The sequence below is a fragment of the Rhinolophus sinicus genome, linkage group LG03 (genome assembly GCF_036562045.2).
Source record: "Rhinolophus sinicus isolate RSC01 linkage group LG03, ASM3656204v1, whole genome shotgun sequence".
Classification (NCBI taxonomy): domain Eukaryota; kingdom Metazoa; phylum Chordata; class Mammalia; order Chiroptera; family Rhinolophidae; genus Rhinolophus; species Rhinolophus sinicus.
Window position 1 is genome coordinate 178304198 of NC_133753.1, and position 9804 is coordinate 178314001.

At 42.5% G+C, this 9804-nt stretch overlaps 1 pseudogene; it reads left to right on the forward strand.

Moving 5' to 3' along the window:
• Window positions 1-316: 316 nt before the first annotated feature.
• LOC109450182 (ornithine decarboxylase) lies at window positions 317-6877 on the forward strand (annotated as a pseudogene).
• Window positions 6878-9804: the final 2927 nt, after the last annotated feature.

The following is a 9804-nucleotide window of genomic DNA, read 5'->3' on the forward strand; positions in this document are numbered from 1 at the left end:
TCATATGGTGACACTATATTTAAGTGTTTTGAAGAATTCGCAGACTCTTTCCCACAGCAGCTGCATCATTTTACACCTGTAGTCACTCCTCGCTATGGCTGGGCCTTTTCTTGGCCTCTGTATTTTGTGCTCCTCATTATACTGCCTGATCAACAGATCCCTCTTGTAAAACTCTTCTTGTTTCCTCCTACTTGCCCTTTACTTAAGCTGCCCCCAAGCAAAAAGAAGGAAAAGAGACTGAAAATGAAGTGAGAGCCAGCTGTATGCCAAGCCCTGTACTCCACTCTGTGTGTCTGGTTCTTCTGTTACTCATAATATGACTCTGTGGTATCTGCACCTTATCAGCCAGGAAACGGAAAGGTCTGTGCTATTTTGTCTGCCCCAAACTGCTTCCCAGCCCCCAAAGAGTGGTTCTCAAACTATGCACCCAGAACCCAATAGTGCTTCAGGGGTTCGGCAAAAAACAGCATTTTCTACCAAACAATAAAATGTTAAATTCCTGAAAAATCCACTCCTTATTTTTGTCTATTTCATATCTTGGCGCTCTAGGAAGACCTTGTCAGTCTTATTCATGACTGCTTGGCCAGGGCTTAGAACCATGCATGGCATCTAACGGTTATTCAATAAGTATCTAGTGAATAAATTTTTCTGTTAAAATTTGGCAAATCACGTGCTAAGGCATTGGTTTCCAAACCTGACTGTATGTCCAAAATCACACAAAGAATATATTTTAAAATATAGTTCACGAGGCCCTGCTGAGTCACCCTCTCTGGGTGGGCATGGAAATCATGGTTATTAAACGTTCCAGGTGACACTGATGGAGCTTTCTGCAGTCCCTGCTTTGGGTGGCTCTCACCCCAGTCCAGAACCACAGATCACCAACCATAGGATCAGGGATCTCTTTCTAGATCCATTGTCATTTCAGTCCACTGATCACGGGTGGCTTCACTCCAACCATTAGATCTTTCAATGTGACTGATGATTCTCCATGTCTGGAGAGAGCCACAGGTCTGGCTTTCTCTACACCTCTAGTTTAGACCTGCTTTATAATTATTCACTCACAAAAATTAAAGCCACGCTAGTTTCCACATCAAAAGTTCTCCAGGCTGCAGAAAAGAATCTCACCACTTCTTAAAGTCTGTAACGCTCCATGCCACTCCCCAGGGACTTGAGGGATAAACACGTATGACAAGAGCAAGTTTGGGTTTTCCCTTTCCCTTCACCTATCAGAAAGCGGCAGGAGTTCCCACAGGCTCAGTTCTTCTTTCAAAGTCAAGGCTTGTGTAGGAAGTTATAATGTTTTTCCCCACTGATGGTGGACTGAAAGAGAAAAAAGAACTCCTGACTCACCTTTATTTGCTTACTCAAGTTTCACTTCCCCTTTTCTCCCAGGAGTAAGGACTTTACCTAGAATCTCCATCACCACTGGGTAGAACCCAGTCAAAGCATCTACAAGGGTGTAGCAATCTCCAACCCAGTCCAAGCAAGCCACTGGCACCAGGGACTTGAAAAGTCTTGAGCTGGCTTCACAGGTCTGCAGAGGATGTCAAACATAGCCTTCTTAGCACTCTGCCACTCAAAGTGTGCTCCTCCAACCAGCAGCAGGCAGTGGCAGCACCTGAACATTTGTTAGAAACGCAGAGTCTCAGGTCCCACCTCCCAACTGAACAAGACCCCACGTGATTTAAATGCACACCCAAGTGCTCTGAACCAGCTTGGGAACAAGCACAACACAATATTAAAACTGGGTAGATGATTTGGCTAAGGCTGGAACTAAGATATGCTCAAGCTTTAGTGCACATAAGAATTGCCTGGAAATTACACCTGCTTTCACGCTTGTAGTTATCATTGCCAAAAAAAACCTCATATTAAAAGAACAAACAGGCTCTAATGCTAAAGATGAGTCGAGCGAAGAAAAACCTGTATGTATTATGTGAATGATGTGGTATACGGATCATTTAATCGCATTGTCTATGATCATGAAGCTCCTTCTGCAGAAGCGGCCCAATCCAGATGAGAACTGTTATTCATCCAGTATACGGGGCAGATATGTGATGGGCTGCATCACGTTGTTGAGTGCTGTGGCTTGCCCAAGACGCATGTGGGAGACAGGATGCTCTTTGAAAACCTGGCTACTTACATTATTGCTGCCACTTCTACTTTTCGTGGATTCCAGAGGCTGACTATCTACTATGTGATGTCAGGGCTGATATGACAACTGATGCAGCAAATCCCGAACCATGACTTCCAACCCAAAGTGGAGGAGCAGGTGTCAGCACTCCGTGTGTGTCTCGTGGGAGACTGGGATGAAATGCCGTCCTGCAGCTTGTGTTTCAGCTAGTATCATTGTGTACGTGCCATTTTTATTTTTTTTATTTTTTTTTAGGTTTTGGAAATAACATTTATTTTTTAAAAGTTAACATGTGCATATAATAAGAAAGTGAAAACACAAGACAAAGTCATAATCACAAGCAGTTTAGTTTGATGTGTCCTTCTAGGTCCTGTGTGTATCTACACAACTAAGCTTCCATTTTTATGTAATTAAGATTGTATAGTCCTGTATCAAGCTTTTTCACACATACGAATATTTACTGTTTCAAAATCCCAAAACAATATGAGTATTTTGATAACCAAGAACACACTACATCAACTCAATCTGGAAGAAAAAAAATGTAATCCTACCTTTCTTGGCGACAAAAATTTCATAAAGGGTAAAAACGGCAACAGGCCTCCATGATAAAGATATTGGCAGTTACAATTAAAATACTGCATTCCCTTAATGTTCAATTACAGATGAGACATAAAGCAACAGAATACACAAAGTATTCTAAGGAATTCATTATGATCTACACTTTTAAAATATGAACGAGGCAAATTTCCACGGAAATACTTAAGTGTATTTTGATAGTAAAGCCAACAGATGCACGCACATCGGTGGTTATCAGCACAATGTAAATACGAACACATCCGCATACATCCCTCCCTATCCTTCCTTCTGCCCCTCTGCCGCCAACCTCAAGAACAAGTCGGGACACCCATTTCTCAGAGATGGTTTAACAATTCCATGTTCAAGCTGCCTCTTTTCTAGCAATTGTAGCAAAAAGATATTTAAAGATTGGTTGATTCATTAGCTCTACTTTTTATCATAGTCACCTCAGGACATCTAAAAAGCTCAGCTATTGCAAAATAAAGAATGAACCTTGTCCACAACACAGGTACTTTACAAAAATGCACATGGATATATGATTCTAACCTAAAACTGTCTTCTAGATGTGGGATCTTAGCCAAGAGCCCTTCCTGTCACCCTTCTCCTTCTCCCTCCTCCACCACGTCAATGACTACGCACAAGCCTACATCTAGTAGCTCCAAGAGGTGGATTAACAAAGACACTCCCAGAAGAGTCCTTCCTAAAAACTAACAAAAGGGCATTTGTAAAGGGATTATTTTACTACCTCTACTTTTGATATACTATGGGCATTAGGACTTGTTTATCCTTGAATACATAGCACTATTAACTAAAATGCACATTTATAACAATGGTTAGACAAGCTGAACTTATCTGAAAACTCCTGGGCACAGAACCTGTCTCTGTACTTCCTTCCCTCCCCCCACCCTGTGAACAGTCAGCATCCACTCCAAGACATCAAGACTGCATTCACCAAATACAATCACTCCTAGGAAAAAAAACTAACCCAAAAACTTAAAGGGCATTAACTCTTTTTAACATGTTGTACACTTTTAAACATCTAGAAAAGACTAGTCTTTCTAGATGTTTCAAATAAGGATTTAAGTTTGGCCATTATACACCTAGTAGCATTGAATAAACTGCACACAAAGGCTATAATCTGAAAGTGTCTTCTAAATAGGAAGGAACGTTCTGGCTTAGAGCCCTTCTTCCCCTTCTCATCTGTCAACCCAGTGGACAAGTATAATAAGCATCTGTAATGCTTAAAGGGGATTTTTAAAATGCCACTTCCTCACATTTTCAGAATAGTCTTTCCTAGGAATTTTTAATACAAACTGTATACAATGTATTTGTTTATTAACTCTACTTCTGTCATACACTGGCAACCTCTTTAACATCTGGACAGACCAGATGTTCAAATTAGGATGTTCGTCTTTTATATACACTACATACACAGCTAACTAAAACAAAATGCACAGACATACGGGGACAGTGGTTAATCTTGCCAAACTATAAACATACCGGTATAAAGCGCTTTGCACTTTCTTCTCTTTCCTCCCTGAACCTACACAACCTACACAAATATAGTAACATGTACTGCTCAGAGAGGTGGTTTGATCATTTTGATCATCCCATTTCCAAAACACAGTATTTCGGATGAATTTTAACAAAATGATATCTACAAAATGTGTTATCTTACTAAGCCTACTTTTAACATACTTTGTGTACTTCTAAACATCTAGAAATACTAGATGTTTCAAATGACTTAAGTTTGTCCACTATATACAGAGTAGTGTTGAATAAACTGCACACATGTAACAATGGTCATATCTGAAAGTGTCTTCTACATAGGAACATTCTAGTCTAGAACGCTCCATTTCTCCCAATTCCTCCTGTCTACCATCAATCTAGTGGGTTGAGTATAGGCACGTGTATAACTTAGATGTGATTTCACAATTTCATTTTCAAAAGTCCTTTTCTGAAGACGGCCTTTCAGTGACTTTTAACACAAAGTATACAAAATGTGTTAGTTTACTAACTCTACTTTTGTCATACATTGGCAATCTCTTAATATCTAGAGCTTAGATATTATAAAATTAGGACCCATTTGTCCAGTATATACACAATACATAAAGCTAAATGAAATGCATGTAACAGGGCAATAGATAAGCTAAAAATTTCTAGTACACACTAGCAAAACGTATTTTGAAATTTCTTCCTTCCCACCTCCCTCAACCCAACGAACAAGTACATAAGAGCACAGTGTTCAGAGAGGTGGTTTAACAATTGCATTTCCAGAGACAGTATTTCCAGAGACAGTTTTTAAAAGTTATTTACAAGAAGCGTTATTCTACTACTCCTAACTTTTAAATACATCAAGCACTTCTAAATATCTACAAAGATATTTAATATACAAACTTACTTGGCCACTATGTACACAGCACTGTTAAAATTGCACACATGTAACAATGGTTAGTCTGAGGTATCTTCTAAATATGACCGTGTTGGCTGGAATCACTCCCCCTGTCACTGCCTTCTCGCCACCACCAATCCAGTGGACAAGTACAGATATATGTAATGCTCAGAGGTGGTTGAACAAATTCACATCCAAAAGTCATTTATACAAGACAAGCTTTCTATGAATTGCAACATAAAGTGTACAAAATGTGCTAATTTAACTACTTTGTCATACACCGGCAACCTCTTTTAATATCTAGAAACTAGATGTTGCAAAATTAGGACTTACTTGTCCATTACATACACTATCTACACAGCAAAACGAAATGCACATAACATACAAAAATGGTTTTGTCTGAAATGTCCAAGTATGAACACACTGGCATATTACCTTTTGCAATTTCCCTCCCACCTCCTCCAAACCACTGAACAAGTATATAATACATTGCTCAGAGGGGGTTTAACAATTCCATTCCCAAGACAGTATTTCCTATGAATTTTAGCAAAAAGATATTTACAAAGTGTTATTTTACTACCTCTACATTTAACATAGTCGGGCACTTCTAAACATCTAGATGGACTAGATGTTTCAAATAAGGACTTACTTTGTCCACTATATACACAGCAGATTTGAATCAACTGCACACATGTAACAGTTATAATCTGAAAGTGTCTTCCAAATAGGAACATTCTAGTCCAAGATCAACCCTTCCCTTCTCCCCCTCCTCTACTAACCAAGTGGGCTATAATGCTCAAATTTTCAAGACAGTCTTTCTAGGGATTTTTAACAAAATGTACAAAATCTATTAGTTTACTAACTCTACTTTTGTCATACACTGGCAACCTCTTTAACATCTAGAAAGACTAGATGTTGTAAATTAGGACTTATTTGTCCATTATATACACTATATACACAGCAAAGTAAAACAAAATGCATGAACATAAGGGACAACGGTTTATCTTACCTCACTAACACACTGGCATAGAGCTCTTTGCACTTCTTTCTCCCTCCTCCCTCGAACCAGTGCACAAATTCAGTGTGTACTGTTCAAAAGAGGTGGTTTGGCCATTGCCCCAAATAACAATATTTCACATGAGTTTTAATTTTGTTACGTCTACTTGTATCAGGCACTTCAGAACATCTAGAAAGATAGATATTTCAAAAAAGTACTTAGCGTTTTCAACTATTATACAGTAGTGAGGAATGAAATACATACACAAACAATAATTATACTCTGAAAATGTCTTCTAAATAAGACCAGTTGGCATAGAACCTTCTTATCTTCCTCCTCAAGGTCTTCTCCATGTCCTCTACCCCACTGAACAAGCGTGAACGTGTGTTGCTCCTGATGTCACTTCTAGGGGTAGTCTAACAATTCTATTTCAAAGCCATTTCCAGAAGACATTTCTTCGATTAAAAAACAAAAACAAAAACAAAGAAAACAAATGTGCATTTGCAAGACGTGTGATTTTCTAACTCTTCTTTATCATAGTCGGCAACCTCTTTACATCTAAAGGCCTAGATGTAGCAGTTTTCTTTTGGAAGGTTGGGGGGTAAAGTTGAGAGCAGCTTTTTCATATTATATACACAGGCCTTCTATACACGGCCAGTAAATCTTCCCAAAGGGTGGTGGGCACTTCCTGTCGGCCAACTGTGGTATATTGTTGTGCCTTTTCTTTCTTCCGTAATCCAGGTCTAGCAGAACGAAGACCAACCGCCCGATGGCCCACTAACCCTTCCACCCGTCGTCGACTGGGTTCTTTCTGCTCACCTTCCGGGCCCATTATGGCCTTTGTCCGTCGTTGTCTGTGCGAGGTGACATCTCGTCCAACTGGGTCAGAGGAGTTACCCCAGGTCCTACATCTGCGCGGCTCGAAGGCCTAAGAGTGGGCCCGCTTGCGACCGCATAGACCCGCCTTCCGACCCCCGAAGGTCCTAACGGCCGAAGGTCCCCGAAGGTCCGCGGCATTCGAGTGGCCGCCGTTCTTTTTGCCCCTCCACGCCCTTCGCTCAAACGCTCGGCAGAGCCCCGCAGGGTTGGGCCAGGAGACCGGGCGGTCGGTGGGATGTGCGATCCGAGAAGCCGCAGCCATCGGGTCGCGGAGATGGAGGTGGGGGGAGGGCGAGAGGTTCGCTGCTGCTTCAAGGCCTGGGCCCAGCCAGTGGGCAACCGCGGGGAGGGGTCTGGGTCTCTGCAGGGCAGAGCCTGCGGCCTGTCCCTGGGCGCCCCCAGCTCACCTCCCAGCCCGAGGCCCGAGGGCCTGGAGGGGCCCAGAATAGAAAGCCATGCTCGGCTTCTCACCACGTTCTCTGCCGGCACTCTACGTGCTATTCTTATAGCTGTCACTGTGAGTGTAGCTTGACTTTGTAAGTAGGTTTGGCACAGTTGGAACAATATGGAACATGAGGAGACGGGGTCACACTTATCTGTGTGCCTGTGGAAACTATTTGAATATTTGTTTTGTGTGGATTTTTAGTCATTTTTCAAACATGCTACTAAAGAGTGCCCCTCGGCTGGTGAGCAAACATTTGTAGTTTGTATATTGGCAGAACAGGACAAAAGTTTAGTGTTGTGACCTGTTTTAAAAATAAAGTATCTTGAGGTCACCCGGATGGCTCAGTTGATTAGAGCAAGAGCTCTGAACAACAGGGTGGCCGGTTTGATTCCCTCAGGGGCCAGTGAGCTGTGCCCTCCACAACTAGACTAAAGACAATGAGCTGCTGCTGAGCTTCCAGAGGGGTGGCAGGATGGCTCAATTGGTTAGAGCCGTAGCTCTCAACAACAAGGTTGCCGATTCAATTCCCACATGGGATGGTGGGCTGCACCCCCTGCAACTAAGATTGAAAATAGCACCTGGACTTGGAGCTGAGCTGCGCCCTCCACAACTAGATGGAAGGACAACCTGGAGCTGATGGGCCCGGGGGAAACACCCTGTTCCCAAATACTCCCCAATAAAATTTATTTTAAAAAATAAAATAAATAAAGTAACTTGAAATTGAAAAAAAAGGAATTGCCTAGAAAGATTCTGATGCAGTAGACGTTGGGTGGACCACAGGAATTTGCATTTGTAGTAAGCACACAGGTGATTCTGATTCCAGATGTTGTACTAGTTTCTTTCTGGATAGATGACATGAGGTCCTACCTACATGTGTGCACAGTATTTTGAAGGCTTAACAAATCTTTCCCATGTAGTTTTCTCTTCTGTCTATTCTCATTTCCAGCAGATAGTGTTTCATGCCATTGCCATTTGGAAGGAATATGAGAGGATGGAAAAAGCTAAACAGAGTGAGAGCAAGAGACACAGAGAGGCTTCTTCCTGACTGTGGCTTCCAAAAGCCTAAAGCCCATAGTGGTACCGAGAGGAGTCGGACAGAAAGTGGGAGTTGGCAGTGCGATTTGGGGAGAGGGAGCCTTCTCCACACCAGGGGGGGAAAAATGCCACATGCTCAGTGAAAGGAGGGACAGGCAAAAGGGCAGATGTCACTGAGGCCCAGAGACTGGGGCTCTGTGCCCTAATTACTGTAGAGAGAAAGTACCTGCCTCAGAGGGATTCCTATGCCCCCAAGACTAAGCATGGACTAGCATGAGAAAGGCCCTGTGACTTGAAGGAACCAAGCAGACAGGAACGAGGGCATCCCAGGGCCACCTGCATAATTGGTATGCTGGAGAGACAGTCTCGGCAGACAGCTGCATGAGTAGGTAACTTGAAGATTAAATGGGCCTTCAAGACTACCATCACCACCTGGTGTTCACAAGGCCTCCAGATGCAGATTTAAATGCAGGTAAATGGTGGGAGCCAGTAGAAGAAGCAAGGTATTGAGTATGAAGCCCCCGGGGAGATAAGGTAATTGGGATTAAGTTGTTAGAAAAACAAAGAAAGCCAGAATGTGGAGTGAAAACTGCCTGAGTTACACAGGAAGACTGGCAGGACTGTCACTCAAGAATAGCCTCCGAATGGTCCTCCTCTGGGGACCCCCCAACGTGGCACCTCTTTCACAGCAGCCGCACTCACTACTACCTCCAACTTTTCTCAGAATTCCTGGCTTTCCCTCACTAAATGCCCCATTTTCTTCATTCTTTTTTTTCTTTCTCTTCTTTCTTCTCCTCAAAATTGCCTTAATGGCCCAGCAGTAAAAACCTCCACCACCCTCTAAAACTAGAGAGCCCAAATAACAGAGAAGAAACAGGGATTCTCCTCTGACCCACTTTCTCCTAGGGCAGGGAGAAACCAGTTTTTCAAAACACATTGCTTTATCTCCCGGGCCCCCCCCCTCCCCCAGAGGAGGAGAATGAACTGCGCATGAATGCCAGTCCCAGTGAGGACAGTTTCAGGGCCCCTGAACCTGCAGAGAAAGGGGACAATGATGAGTTTTACTCATTAAAACAAGAGGACCTTTCACATCTACTACCCAAGCATCTTTACCTATGTTGTTTTTTTTAAATCTGAAGTCGAGATGAAATATGTGTTAGCTCTGGGGAGAAATGCCAGCTAAAAACAGTGAAGCTAGTGTCCCCGTTCCTACTCCTGTCACCTTCCCCTATGATGAAGTTCAGCTTTCCTGAAGATTCGGGGTCTTTTCAACCTGAACTGTCTACTCCAGGAAGACGAATTCATACTGAAAGCATTTACCTTGTAATTGGTTACAGAAATGGGACTTT